A 14,057-nucleotide genomic window follows, 5' to 3' on the forward strand; every position below is an offset into this window, starting at 1 on the left:
TTTCTATACATTACAAAATTATCACCATGGTAAGTCTAGTTATAATATGTAATCCCACCCTAAAGATATTACTTAGTTATTGACTATATTCCCCACCCTGTACACTTCATACCCATGACTCATTCATTTTGCACCTGGAAGTTGTACCTCTTAATCTCCCTCACCTATTTCTTTCCTCCCTCCACTTTCTCATCCTTGGCAAATGACCTATTTGTTCTTTGTACTTATAGCTGTGTTGCTGTTTTGTTCATTTGGTTTGCTTGCTTTTTAGATTCTACATATAAGTGACATCACACAGTATTTTTCTTTCTCTGTCTGACTTATTTCATTTACCATAATACCCTTTAGGTCCATCCATGTTGTTGCAAATGGCAGGATTTCATTCTTTTTTATGGCTGAGTAATATTCTACTCCATATATGTATATGGAATATAATATATATTCCATCATCTTTTTTCATTCATCTGTTGATGGGCACTTGGGTTGTTTCCCAAAATCTTTGTTATTGTAAATAATGCTGCAATGAACAACAGGGTACATATATCTTTTCTAATTAATGTTTTTGTTTTCTGTGCATAAATAACCAGAAGTGGAATTGCAGGATCATATGGTAGTTCTATTCTTAATTTTTTGAGAAAACTCCATAATGTTTTCCATACTGACTGCACCAATTTACACTCCCTCCAACAGTACACACAGGTTCTCTTTTCTCCACATCCTTGCTAACACTTGTCTTATTGATGATAGCCATCCTGACAGGTGTGAGGTGATATCTTGTTGAGGTTTTGATTTACATTTTCCTGATGATTAGTGATGTTGAGCATATTTTCATGGGCCTGTTGGCCAGCTACATGTCTTCTTTAGAAAAATGTCTATTCAGATCCTTTGCTCCTTTTTAATTGGATTGTTTGTTTGTTTTTATCATGAGTTGTCTATTTTGGATATTAACCCCTTGTTAGATATATTGTTTGCAAATATCTTCTCCCATTCAGTAGTCAGCCTTTTCATTTTTAGAGGTTTATTTGTTGCGAAAAAAGCTTTTCAGTTTGATCTAGTCCTATTTGTTCATTTTTGCTTTTGTTTTCCTTGCCTGGGATGACTTCTCCAAAAAATATGACTAAGACTGATGTTGAAGAAAGTACTGCCTGTTTTATTTTTTTCAATAGAACTTTTGGTTTCAGGTCTTACATTTAAGTTTTTAATCCGTTTTGAAATTATTTTTGCGCATGGTGTGAGAGAATAGTCCAGTTTGATTCATTTGCAAGTAGCTGTCAAGTTTTCCCAACACCATTTATTGAAGAGGTGTTCTTTTTTCCCATTGTATATTCTTGCCTCCTTTGTGATAGATTATTTGCCTATGTAAGTGTGGGTTTATTTCTGGACTCTCTGTTCTGTTCCATTGAGCTACATGTCTATTTTTGTGCTGGTACCATACTGTTTTAAGGACAGTAGCTTTATAGTATAGTTTAAAACCAGGGAGTGTGATAACTCCAGCTTTGTTCTTTTTTTCCTCAAGGCTGTTTTGGCTATTTGGGGCCTTTTATATTTGCATACAAATAATTTTACAATTATTTCTTCTAGTCCTGTGAAGAATGCCATTGGTATTTTGATAGGGATTACATTGAATCTGTAGATTGCCTTGGGTCACGTGGTCATTTTAACAATATTAATTCTTTCAATCCATGAACATGACATATCTTTCCATCTGTTTGTGTCATCTTCAGTTTCTTTCATCAGTGTCTCACAGATTTCTGAGTACAGGTATTTTACATCTTAAAGATTTTTTTGATGTGGACCATTTTTAAAGTCTTTATTGAATCTGTTACAATATTGCTTCTGTTTTATGTTTTGGTTTTTTGGATGCGAGGCAAGTGGGATCTTAGCTCCCTGACCAGGGATTGAACCTCATCCCTTGCATTGGAAGACAAACTCTTAGCCACTGAACTGCCAGGGAAGTCCCTTACCTCCTTGATTATATTTATTCCTGGGTATTTTATTCCTTGTGATGCAGTTGTAAATGTTTTCTTACTTTCCCTTTTTAATAGTTCATTTTTTTTTTTTTTTTGCGGCACGCGGGCCTCTCACTGTTGTGGCCTCTCCCGTTGCGGAGCACAGGCTCCGGATGCGCAGGCTCAGCGGCCGTGGCTCACGGGCCCAGCCGCTCCGCGGCATGTGGGATCTTCCCGGACCGGGGCACGAACCCGCGTCCCCTGCATCGGCAGGCGGACTCCCAACCACTGCGCCACCAGGGAAGCCCTAATAGTTCATTTTTAGTGTATAAAAATGCAACAGATTTCTGTGTGTTAATTTTGTATTCTGCATCTTTACCAAATACACTGATGAGCTCTAGTTGTTTATTGGTGGCATTGTGAGGATTTTCTAATGTATAGTCTCATGTCCTCTGCAAGGAATTACAATTTTATTTCTTCCTTTCCAAACTGAATTCCTTTTATTTCTTTTTCTTGTCTGATTGCTTTGGCTAGGACTTTCAATACTATGTTGAATAAAAGTGGTGAGACTGAGCATCCTTGTATTGTTCCTGATCTTAGAGGAGATGCTTTCAAATTTTCACTGTTGAGTATGATGTTAGCTGTGGGCTTAGCATATATGGCCTTTATATGTTGAGGTATATTCCCTCTATACCCACTTGGTTGAGAGTTTTTATCATAAATGGATAAATTGAATTTTGTCAGAAACTTTTTTTTGCATCTATTTAGATGATTATATAATTTTTATTCTTAAGTTTGCTAATGTAGTGTATCACTTTGATTGATTTGTGGGTATTGAACTATCCTTGCATCCTTGGGATAAATTCCACTTGATAATGGTGTATGATCCTTTTAATGTATTGTTGAATTCAGTTTGCTAATATTTCATTGAGGATTTTTGCAGCTATGTCTATCAATGTTATTCACCTATAATTTTCTTTTTCTTTGTTTTGGTGATATCTTTGTCTAGTTTTGGTATCAGGGTGATGCTGGCCTGGTAGAATGAGTTTGGAAGCATTCCTTCCTCTGTAATTTTTTGGAATAGTTTGAGAAGGATGGGTATTGATTCTTCTCTAAAAATTTGATAAAATTCACCTGTGAAGCCGTCTGGTCTTAGACTTTTGTTTTTTGGGAGTTTTAAAATTACTGTTTCAATTTCATCACTGGTAATTGATCTGTTCATATTTTCTATTTCTTCCTGGTTAAGCTGTGGGAAATTGTACCATTCTAGGGACTGGTCTATTCTAGGTTTCTCCTTTTATTGACATATAATTGTTCATAATAATCTTTTATGATCCATTGTATTTCTGTGGCATTGGTTTTAATTTCTCCCTTTTTCTTTCTGATTTTATTGATTTGGGACCTCTCTCTTTTTTTCTTGATGAGTCTGGCTAAAAGTTTATCAATTTTGTTTATTTTTTCATAGAACCAACTCTTAGTTTCATTAATCTTTTCTATTGTTTTTTAGTCTCTATTTCATTTACTTATGCTCTGATTTTCATGAATTGTTTTCCTTCTCTGACTTTGAGTTTTGTTTGCTCTTCTTTTTCTAGCTCCTTTAGGTAAGGTTAGGTTGTTGATCTGAGATTTTTCTTGTTTCCTGAGGTAGGCTTGCATCACTATAGAATTCTCTCTTAGAACTGCTTTTGCTGTGTCCCATAAATTTTTTATTGTTATGTTTTTGTTTGTCTCCAGATATTTTTTGATTTCTTCTTTGATTTCTTCAGTGATCCATTGGTTGTTTAGAAGCATGTTTTTTAGCCTCCACTTGTTTGTGGTTTTTGCAATTTTTTTCTTAGTTGATTTCTAGTTTCATATCGTTGTAATAAGAAAACATGCTTCATACAATTTAAATATTTTAAAATTTACTGAGACTTGTTTGGGCTGCCATTTCCAGACTTGTTTTGTGGACTAGCATGTGATTTATCCTGGATAATGTTCCATGTGCACTTGAAAAGAATGTGTATTCTGCTGCTTTTGGATGAAATATTCTGTACATATCTATTAAGTCCATTTAGTATAATGTGTAGTTTAAGGCCAGTGTTTCCTTATTGATTTTCTTTCTGGATGATATGTCCATTGATATAAGTAGGGTTTTAAAGTCCCCTTCTATTATTGTGTTACTCTCAATTTCTTCCTTTATGTCTGTTAATATTTGCTTTATGTATTCAAATGCTTTTATGTTGGGTGCATATATATTTACAATTGTTATATCTTCTTCTTGGATTGGTTCCTGTATTGTCCTTCCTTGTCTGTTACATCTTTGTTTTAAAGTCTATCTTGTCTGATATAAATATTGATACTCTGGCTTTCTTTTGATTTCCATTTGCATGGAATACCTTTTTCCATTCCCTCACATTCAGTGTGTGTGTGTGTGTGTGTGTGTGTCTTTAGATCTGAAGTGAGTTTCCTGTAGGCAGCATCTATTCAGGTTTTGTTTTCGTATCCATCCAGCCACTCTGTGTCTTTTGATTGGAGCACTCATTTCATTTACATTTAAAGTAGTTATTGACAAGTATGTTTGTATCACCATTTTGTTACTTGTCTTTGGGTGTTTTTGTAGTTTTTCTTGCTCCTTTCTTCTTCTTTTGTTCTCTTCCCTTGTGATTTCATGACTATCTTTAGTGTTATATTTGGATCCCTTTCTCTTTTTTTTTTGGCATGTATCTATTATAGATTTTTGGTTTGTGGCTACCATGAGGTTTATATACAGCAATCTATAAGTATTTATTTTAGGTTGCTGATCTCTTAATTTCAAATGTATTTTAACAACCTGGTATTTTTACTCCTCTCCCCACATTTACTGTTTTTGATGTCATATTTTGAATCTCTCTGTTTTATGTATCCCTTAACTTCTTATTGTGGATATAGATGATTTTAGTACTTTTGTCTTTTAACCTTTCTACTAGCTTTATATGGAGTTAATTTACTAGATTTACTGTATATTTGCCTTTACCAATGAGATTTTTCCTTTCATAATTTTCATGTTTCTAGTTGTGGCCTTTTCTTTTTTGCTTAGAGAAGTTTCTTTAACATTTCTTGTAAAGATGGTTTGGTGGTGCTGAACTCTTTTTAGATTTTGTTTGTCTGTAAAACTTTTGATTTCTCAAAAGCCTTGCTGGGTAGAGTACTCTTGGTTATAGATTTTCCTCTTTCATCATTTTAAATATATCATGTCACTCCCTTCTGGCCTATAGAGTTTTTTTGCTGAAAAGTCAGCTGATAGACTTATGGGAGTTCCCTTGTATATACACTGTTGCTTTCCCCTTGCTGCTTTTAATATTCTCTATTTATCTTTAATTTTTGCCATTTTAATGACAATGTGTCTTGGTGTGGTCTTCTTTGGGTTGATCCTGTTTGGGGCTCTCTGTGCTTTCTGGGCCTGGATTTCTATTTCCTTTCCCAGGTTAGGGAACTTTTCAGCTATTATATCTTCAAAGATATTTTCTTTTCCTTCCTCTCTCTCTTCTCCTTCTGGGACTCCTATAATGTGAATGTTTGTACACTTGATGTTGTCCCAGAGGTCTCTTAAACTGTCCTCATTTCTCTTTATTCTTGTTACTCTTTTCTGTTCAGGTGCAGTGATTTCCACTACTCTGTCTTCCAGCTTGCTGATTTGTTCCTCTGTATCATTTAATCTATTATTAACTCTTTCTAGTGTGTTTTTCATTTCAGTTACTGTGTTATTCATCTCTGTTTGGTTCTTCTTTATATTTCCTAACTCTTTGTTAAAAATTGCTAACATCTCAATCTGTTCATACATTCTTTTCCAAAGTTCTTTGATCATCTTTATGATCATTACCTTGAACTCTTTCTCAGATAGATTGTTAATCTCCACTTCAGTTAGTTATTTTTCGGGGATTTTATCTTGTTCTTCTGTTTAGAACATGTTTCTCTGTCACCTCATTTTGTCTAATTCGATGTTTTTATTCCATGTATCTAGTAGGGTGGTTACATTTCCTGACCTTAGAGAAGTGGCCTTTTGTAAGAGACGTCCTGTGCACCCCAGCAGCACACTCCCCTCTGGTCACTAGAGCTATATGCTCTAGGGATGCCCCCTATGTGGGCTGCAAGGATCCTTCTGTTGTGATGGGCTGACTACTGAGGGTGGTCTGGTAGGTGTAGATGGCTCCTGGTCCAGTTGCTTACCATGCCCTGCCTTGTGTGGAGGCTGCTGGCCACTGGTTAATGGGTCTGAGTCACGAGGTGGCTGTCTGTGGAACTGTGGATGTTCCAGGGCTAGTGCTGGCTCACTGGTGGTCACAGTTGTGTTCTTGGGTGGGTGGTTGTGGAGCTGGGTCCCCAGTTATACTGTCAGCCTGCTGGTGGGTAGGGCTGGCTCCTGACATGGCTGGCTGTGGGTTCTGGCATGTCCCAAAGCTGGTGTTGGTCCATTGGTGAATGGGGCTGGATCCCTGGGTGGCTGGCTGAAGAGTCTAAGGTATCTCAGAGACCATGTTGGCTTGCTGGTGGGTGGTGTTGGGGTCCAGGTCATCCCAGGGCTAGTGCTTGCCCATCAGTGGGTAAAGCCATATCCTGGGGCTAGTGCCTGCCCACTGGCAGGCAGAGCCAGGTCCTAGGGTCACTGACTGCAGGGCTGAAGTGTCCCAGAGCTGAGGTTGGACCACTGGTCCTTTGGGTCAAGGTCCAGGGAGTTCTGGAGCTAATGCTGGCTCACTGGTGGGTGAAGCCAGGCTGTGGAATCTCTGGCTACAGGACCCTGGGGGTCCTGGAGCCGGTACTGTCCCACTGGTGAGCAGGGCTGGTTCCTGACACAGCTGGCTATCCTGAAGCTTGTGTCAGCCTGCTGGTGGGTCAGACAAGATCCTGGGGCACCTGGCTGAGAGGCACAAGGTGTCTCACAGCTGGAGCTGGCCTCCTGGTGGGTGGAGCTGAGGCCCAGTGGGTCTCTGGACTGGTGCCTGCCCACTGGTGGGTGAGACTGGTCCTTAGGCTACAGCCAGCTCACTGGTGGATGAAGCCAGGGCCCAGGAAATCTTGCAGCTCATGACTGTCCACTGGAGGGCAGATCTGGGTCCCAGGGTCTCTGGCTGCAGGGCCCTGGGGGTCTCAGGGCTAATTCCTGTGCACTGGTGTGTGAGGCTGGGTCCTGCACTCTCTGGTGGATAGGCCTGTGTCACAGGGTGGCTTTGGGCTCAGACGGTTTTTAGGCAGCCTCCTGTTGGTGCGTGGAGCTGTGTCCCCTCCTAGTAGTTGCTTGGCCTGAGATGTCCCAGCACTGGCACCAACAGGCTGTGGGTGGGGCCAGTTCTTGGTGCTAATGGGCTGGAGGGAGGATTCCACAATGGCACCTGACAGCACCAATGTCCACGTGGTAGAACAAGTTCCCAAAATGTCTGCTGCCAGTGTCTATGTCCCCAGGGTGAGCTGTAGTTGCCTCCTGCCTCTTCAGGAGACTCTCCAAGATCAGCAGGTAGGTCTGACCCAGGCTCCTTTCAAATTACTGCTTTTGCCTTGGGTCCTGGAGTGTGTGAGATTTTGTGTGCACCCTTTAAGAGTGGAGTCTCTATTTCCCACAGCCCTCTAGGTCTTTCAAAAGTAAGCCCCACTGGCCTTCAAAACCAAATGTTCTGGGTGCTCATCTTCCCAGGACAGCAACCCTGGGCTGGGGAGCTCAATGTGAGGCTAAGACCCCTTGCTCCTTGGGGAGAACCTCTGCAATTGTAGTTATTCTTCCATTTGTGGGTCTTCCCCTGAGAGTATGGGTCTTGACTGTACTGTGACTCTGCCCCTCCTACCCTTCTCATTATGATTCCTTCTTTATACCTTTAGCTGTAGAAGATCTTTTCTGCCAGATTCCTGTCTTTCCCATCAATAGTTGTAATCATGGTGTGCCCATGAGAGGAGGTGAGATCAGGGTCTTCCTATACTCTTGCAGCAAAGACTTCTCATTGTTGTTTTAATTTGCATTTCCCTAAGACTAGTGATGTTGGGCATCTTTTCATGTAAAATAGTATTATCTCAAATTTCATTTCTAAGTGTCCATTGCTAGTGTACAGCAATACAATTAATTTTTTTATATTGACCTCAAATCTTGCATTCCTGAAAAATTCAATTGTTAGATTCTTTTGGTATTGTCAACACATATATTATGCCATTTGTGTATAAAGAGAGTTCTGTTTTTTTACTTTCTAGTCTTTATGCCTTTTACTTTTTTTTCTTTGCCTGGCTAGGGCTGCCAGCACAAGGTTGGATAGAAGGGGTGAAAGTGGCCACCCTTATGTTTTTCCTAACTCTGGGGGTGAAGAATGTTCATTCTGTCACCATTAAGAGTGATGTTAGTTGCATTCTTTATCAGATTTAGGAAGTTCCCTTTCATTTTCAGTTTGCTGAGAGTTCTATTATACTAAACATGTCCTGAAATTTCTCTCATGCCTCTTTTTCGATATCTCTTGAAGTAATCACATGTTTTTTCCTCTTTATTCTGTTGATGTGGTGAATTACATCATTTGATTTTTTAATGTTAAACTAGTCTTGTATTTCATGATATATTATCTTTTTTATATATCACTAGATTTATTTTGCTCATTTTAAAAATTATTTTTGCACTCTGTTTAGGAATGAGTTTGTCCAGTAATTTTCTTTTCTCTCATTCTCCTTGTCAGATATTAGATCTAGGTGTTGCTTGTATAGTAAATGACCAGGGCAATGTTTCTTCTTATACCTATGGAAGAGCGTATGCGATAAAGACTTTATTTCTTTAAGTGTTTGTTACAGTTTTCTTGGGTAGCCGCCTTGGCCTGAAGTTTTGTTTGTGGATATATTTTTGTTTAGCTTACCGTTTTAGTTTTTTAATCATTACAGAATTATTCAGATTTTCTACTTCTTCTTGTGCCTGTTGTGCTATTATAGATTTTTTTTTGTTTTTTTTTATAACTAATTTCTAAAAGAGAATTACTTCCACGTCATCCCCTCAGGGCTCCTCCCACTCTGCATCAGCTTCCTATTTCCTAAAGGCTAGGAAATGTAAAGATATTATCTTAAAGCTGTCACTCCATCCTGGATATCATCACTCACGGCATCTAGTGTAAGGATAGATTTAAAATAGATACTCAATATTTTGTTATTGATTTTTCTGTTTTCCTTTTTGTTCCCAACTCTTGCTGGAATCTCTTTTTGTGCTATTGGTTGGCCTTTACAAGGAAGCTCTGTAAATAATTTGGAGTTTTGTTTTCTTTTGACTCAGAAAGGATGCTACACATGTTAACTTGGCATTTGTAAGGGATCTTAATGTCAAAGGTCTCCAAACATGTTAAGAACTTCTTGGCTATTGAGCAAGCAATTCCTCTCTCCCTTGTGGGCCTGTGGCTCAGGGAGCAGAGCCTCAGTGTGTTTGCTTTCCTATGGAGAATGAGCCAAAGAACACAAGAAGCCACTCTTGGCTGCTTCACAGATGCCAGCTTGCTAGACCAGCAGTGGGACCCTCTCCAGCCTTCTTTGCCAATATTTGATGACACAGAGACGCACTAAACAAGTTTGATTTGAAAAGGAGCCACGTAGTCGTGGAGAAAGGATGTGCTTGGAGGGGAACCCATTCAGTGCAGTAGCTTGGTGGGCTCTAAAACGAATGAAGAAAGCCCTTCCTCCTTATGGACCATCAAAACTGTAAAGGACCTTGGACATAACTTGGTCCAACCCTCTTATTAAACAGGTGGACAGACTACTGCCCAGAGAGGTGGCACAATTTATCCAGTTCATGCAGTGGGTGAAGTGGGGCTAAGACCAGCAGCTCAGTCTTCTGACAACCACAGCTGATTGCTTTCTGCGGCTGAAGGGTGTCTCCCTTACTTCACTTTAGGTCTTTAGTTTCATGTTCACTAATCTACCCAAACGACTAAACTTAGGGAGCGGTGCTCCTGCTTCTCCTCACAGTGGACCCACTTCCTTTGTCCCCTTACATCCTTACCCAGGGGAAGAGACTGACAATTAATTGAGCCATGGATTATTTGTGATGTAATTTCCAGGCCTTAATATCAAGAACCATGTGTAATTTTTCTCTCTTTTGCTCTGTGTGGTCCCTTCACTGGGTAAAAGCTAGAAGTAGACATTCTCTACCAAGTGGCTGGTTGGGTAGGTGATTCAGGGATCTTCTTGGGGCCAAATTACCTACTTAACAATCTTCAGGCATGATTGGGAATATGGATCAATAGTTACTCTTGGAAAGAGGAGGTCTTAGAATCTAAGTGTTATTTAACAATTATTTATAGAGTCTTTACACAGGGAATGCTACAGTGAATATACTAGATAGGGTTCCTGCCCTCAGGAAGCTAGCATTTCAGTGGGGAAAAGTGAGTAAATAAGAAAAGAAAAAAATAAACAAGGTGTCAGAAGTGGTGATAAGACCCCTGAAAGAAATACAGAAAGTGACACAGTAGAGAGGAATTTGGTGGTTGGCTGGGGGTCTAGCTTATACCTGATGGCTAGGGAGGGCCTGTCTGAGGAGCTTTCACTTAATCTGGACCTGAAAGATGGGGAAGAGCCAGCCCTGAGCATAACTTAGAGGAGAGCGGAGAGAACATGGCAAGGGACTTGGATGTCATAGGAATCTCACAGACTCCAGTCAATGTGGGCAGAGAATCACATGCAAGGGGAAGCGAGGTACCAGATGAGGTTTGAGTGAGGGCGAGTACCAGATCTGACAGGGCTTTCTGGGGAATTAGAGTTTATCCTAAGAGAATAGGAATATTTTAAGTTGGGGGCGGGTGACAAGATCCAATTTATATTGATATTTTTTAAAAGATCGCTGTGGCCAGTGGAGCCACCACTGTGTGGCAGAGGCTGCCAGCTCTTCCCGAATATCCATCTTTACTATCTTTACGTAGTAATGGAATTTCTCACTGGTCACGTGGCCACCCAGGTAAGGACGACACTCCAACCTCCCTGGTAGTGGGTGTGGCCTGTGACCAGGTCCGGCCCAGTGGAATGTGAGGGAAATGACACAGGCAGGGCAGGTCTGGGTGAGGATTGACTCCCATGCCCCCCACCCCCCATCATGAGCAGGGTATCCTCCTGCCCCTGTGTGGAGCGCACCTTTGTAGGATCAACTCCGCTCACCCGACCCAGGTAGGAACCAGACACCTGTAGTACACGCGGGCCAGGTCAGCAGGCTGATATTCAGTGGGACACGGAACTGTAGGTCCTTACCCGTTGCAGGCCACCTCAGTGATCCCCGCCCCCTCCCCATCTTGGCTTAGGGCTGGGAAAGGCTTGGGAGGCAGTAACCTGTCTCCACAGACACTGTATCCTCAGCAACGTGGCTCTCCCTTGTCCTCGTCCCCAGTTCTTTGCTTACGTAGAAGTGGGGGGATGGGGAAGGGGATTGCCAACTCTTACCTACCTCTGAGCGAGCGCCTGCTGCCCACGCATGGGTGGCCCTGTTTAAACAGGGAGAACGTAGGGACTCTTTTTCTTCGGCTTTGGGTCCTGGTTGCCAGTTCAGTGGTGACAGGTGGTCTTTATCAGTAGCCCATTATATGATTCTTGCTGTCGTTAGTATCACAGTCGTGGGCAATACCAGCCACATCATCATCAGCATCATTAAGATGGTCACTGTCACCATCTCTGTCTCCATCCCTGCCATCCCTACTGTTACTGAGGCCCTGTGACCGCTGGCCACCTCCACAGTCATCACCAATACAAACGCCGTGACCTCCTTCAGCGTCACTGCCCCCCATCTGTAATAGGTGGGTAGGACTAGCCGCTCTAACAAATGGACCACAGAATATATGATGGCTCCAAGTTTCTTCCTCATTTACGTAATTGTCTGCAGCAGGTGTTCTTGGTTGGCAAGAGATGTCCTCCACACAGTGGCTTAGAACTTAGGACCTTGTGACTGTCTGCATGTAGCCCAAGGAGGGGAAGGAGGGTGTGGGTGGGCACACTCAGGTGGAAGCGAATCATATTTCTGCTCACATTCCATTGGCTAGAACACAGTCACATGGCCGTGCTTAAACGGAGAGGGTCTGGGATGGGTGGTGTAGCTAAAAATGAAACAGTTTTTGATCAAGTGTTAATATTCTCTTCCAGGCCATCCTCACAAGCAATTTAGTGCTTGTGCTCTGTTCTAGGCTTGTGGGCTTCAGTAGTTGTAGCATGTGGGTTCAGCAGTTGTGGCTCGTGGGCTCTGGAGCACAGGCTCAGTAGTTGTGGTGCACAGATTTAGTTGCACCGCGGCATGTGGGATCTTCCCGGACCAGGGATTGAACCTGTGTCCCTGTGTCCCCTACATTGGCAGGTGGATTCTAAATCACTGTGCCACCAGGGCAGTCCCAGTGATGGGGGAGTATTCTCTAGAAGCAAAGTTGGGAATGAAGGGCCAAATCCTCTTTTGACAGCTGGAGGTGGTGGAACCCAGGGCACTTCCAGCAATGATTCCAGTCTCTGGATTTGAACTTTCAACATTTATATTCCAGGGAGAGAGCCTTGTCGAGCCCCATTTGGGTCCGGTGTCTGAAGGATCCATCTGCCATGGATGGGGAGCTGTCTTATTGGAGGTGGTGTCCTCCCCTCACCCTGCCCCAAGGAGTGTGTCTTATGGAGGACGCAGCACGGGGGGCATTTGGGAGTGAAGATCACAGCTGCGTCAAAGGTAGTTCTTCCCATGTTTCAAGCCCAGCTCCTCTACTGACTAGCTGGGTGACCGAGGCAGACGGGTTGTCTAGCTTCTGTACCTCACTTTTCTCACCTATGAAATGGATATTGAAAAGCAGAAACCATCTGAGAGGATCCATTTAGGGGATGTGTGGGGAGGGCTCCCCATGTGTGCATTTCCTCCTCTGCTGGGATCCGATTTGCCTGCTGTGATGAAGAGGCAGCGTGACCTCGGGGGAGCTGGGAGAGTTGCCCTCAAGCTTTTCCCTAGACAGTAATGTCCCCTCCAGGCTTGCCTGGCTGGCCCTGCAGCCCAGGTGCTCACGCACTAGGACAGGCACAGGGGAGCCCTCTCTGCAGGGTGCTGGCGTGTTTACAGATGCTCTAATAGCATCAGGGCTGTGAGCTGTGAAGGAGCTGGAAATGCAGTTTTCAATTAGGAGTCTTTGCTTGTTCTTGCTTACATTGCACTCTAATTAAATTTCAGTCAAACGTGGCACAGTGGTGCAGGGGGAGGGCAGGCTCCCCTTCCTCTAGACTGAGACCCTGGAGTGGTCTCAGTCTCCCACCCCTCGGCCTCCGTGGGTCCCTGCTCAGTGGGTCCAGCAGGCCGCCAAAAGTCCTGAGGGGGCTCACAGGGGGCCCTCAGCAGAATTAAAGTGGCTACTGCTGTCGGGATCCCCAGCTAACGGGGGATGCTCCCTCCACCAGCCATTCTGGCTAAGAGAGGCGTGGAGGAAAACAGGTGGAGGTGCAGCCGTGGGGCACCGACTGGTTTCCGATCAGCTGGGCTTGCCGGGACTCGTGCACCCCGAGGGAGATCCCGGGCTGCCCTCTCTCTCTGTTCTCTAGCAAATCATCCCGCAAAGGTTTTAGCTAGCAAATCACCCCGCAAATCTCCTTTAAAGCAAACAATGCCTTGAGTGTGATGGAGGCAGAAGGGAGGGGATGAGGGGGAGAAGTGCCCCCAGGATTGACCATTATGCCCAACATCGGGCTGGTCCTGGAAGGCTGGCTGGGCCAGGAGGAGCTGGCACCTTGGCTGGAGAGGCCGGGGATGGGACCTTCAATCTGGCAGTCTCTTAAAATCACACCTTATATTTTTTGCTCCCTAAAAATGTGTTTTTATAACCAGGCACGCCCAGGTCACTTTCTGTCCCTAGCAGCAGGAGGGGCTTCACGGGCTCTCGGTGAGCCGGGCAGTATTAGGGACAGAAGTTACTGAAGAGGGACTGGGCACCCTCTCCCAGTGCGGGTGGAGCAGGGTGCACCTGTGGCTGGTCTCAGGTCAAGGGTAGACCAGCACTCTCGCCCTGATGCCCCCTATGGCTGAGGTCGTGTCCTCCTCTGCCCTCCTCAGAGCCGTTTGGGAGCAATACACAGTTCTCTTCATGACTGGGTAGCTGTCCCCGTTTTTCGGTTTTCTCTTTCACTTTTTTTTTTTTTTTTTTTTTTTTG

The sequence above is a fragment of the Neophocaena asiaeorientalis genome, unplaced genomic scaffold, assembly GCF_003031525.2.
Source record: "Neophocaena asiaeorientalis asiaeorientalis breed wild unplaced genomic scaffold, Neophocaena_asiaeorientalis_V1.1 scaffold98, whole genome shotgun sequence".
Taxonomy (NCBI): domain Eukaryota; kingdom Metazoa; phylum Chordata; class Mammalia; order Artiodactyla; family Phocoenidae; genus Neophocaena; species Neophocaena asiaeorientalis.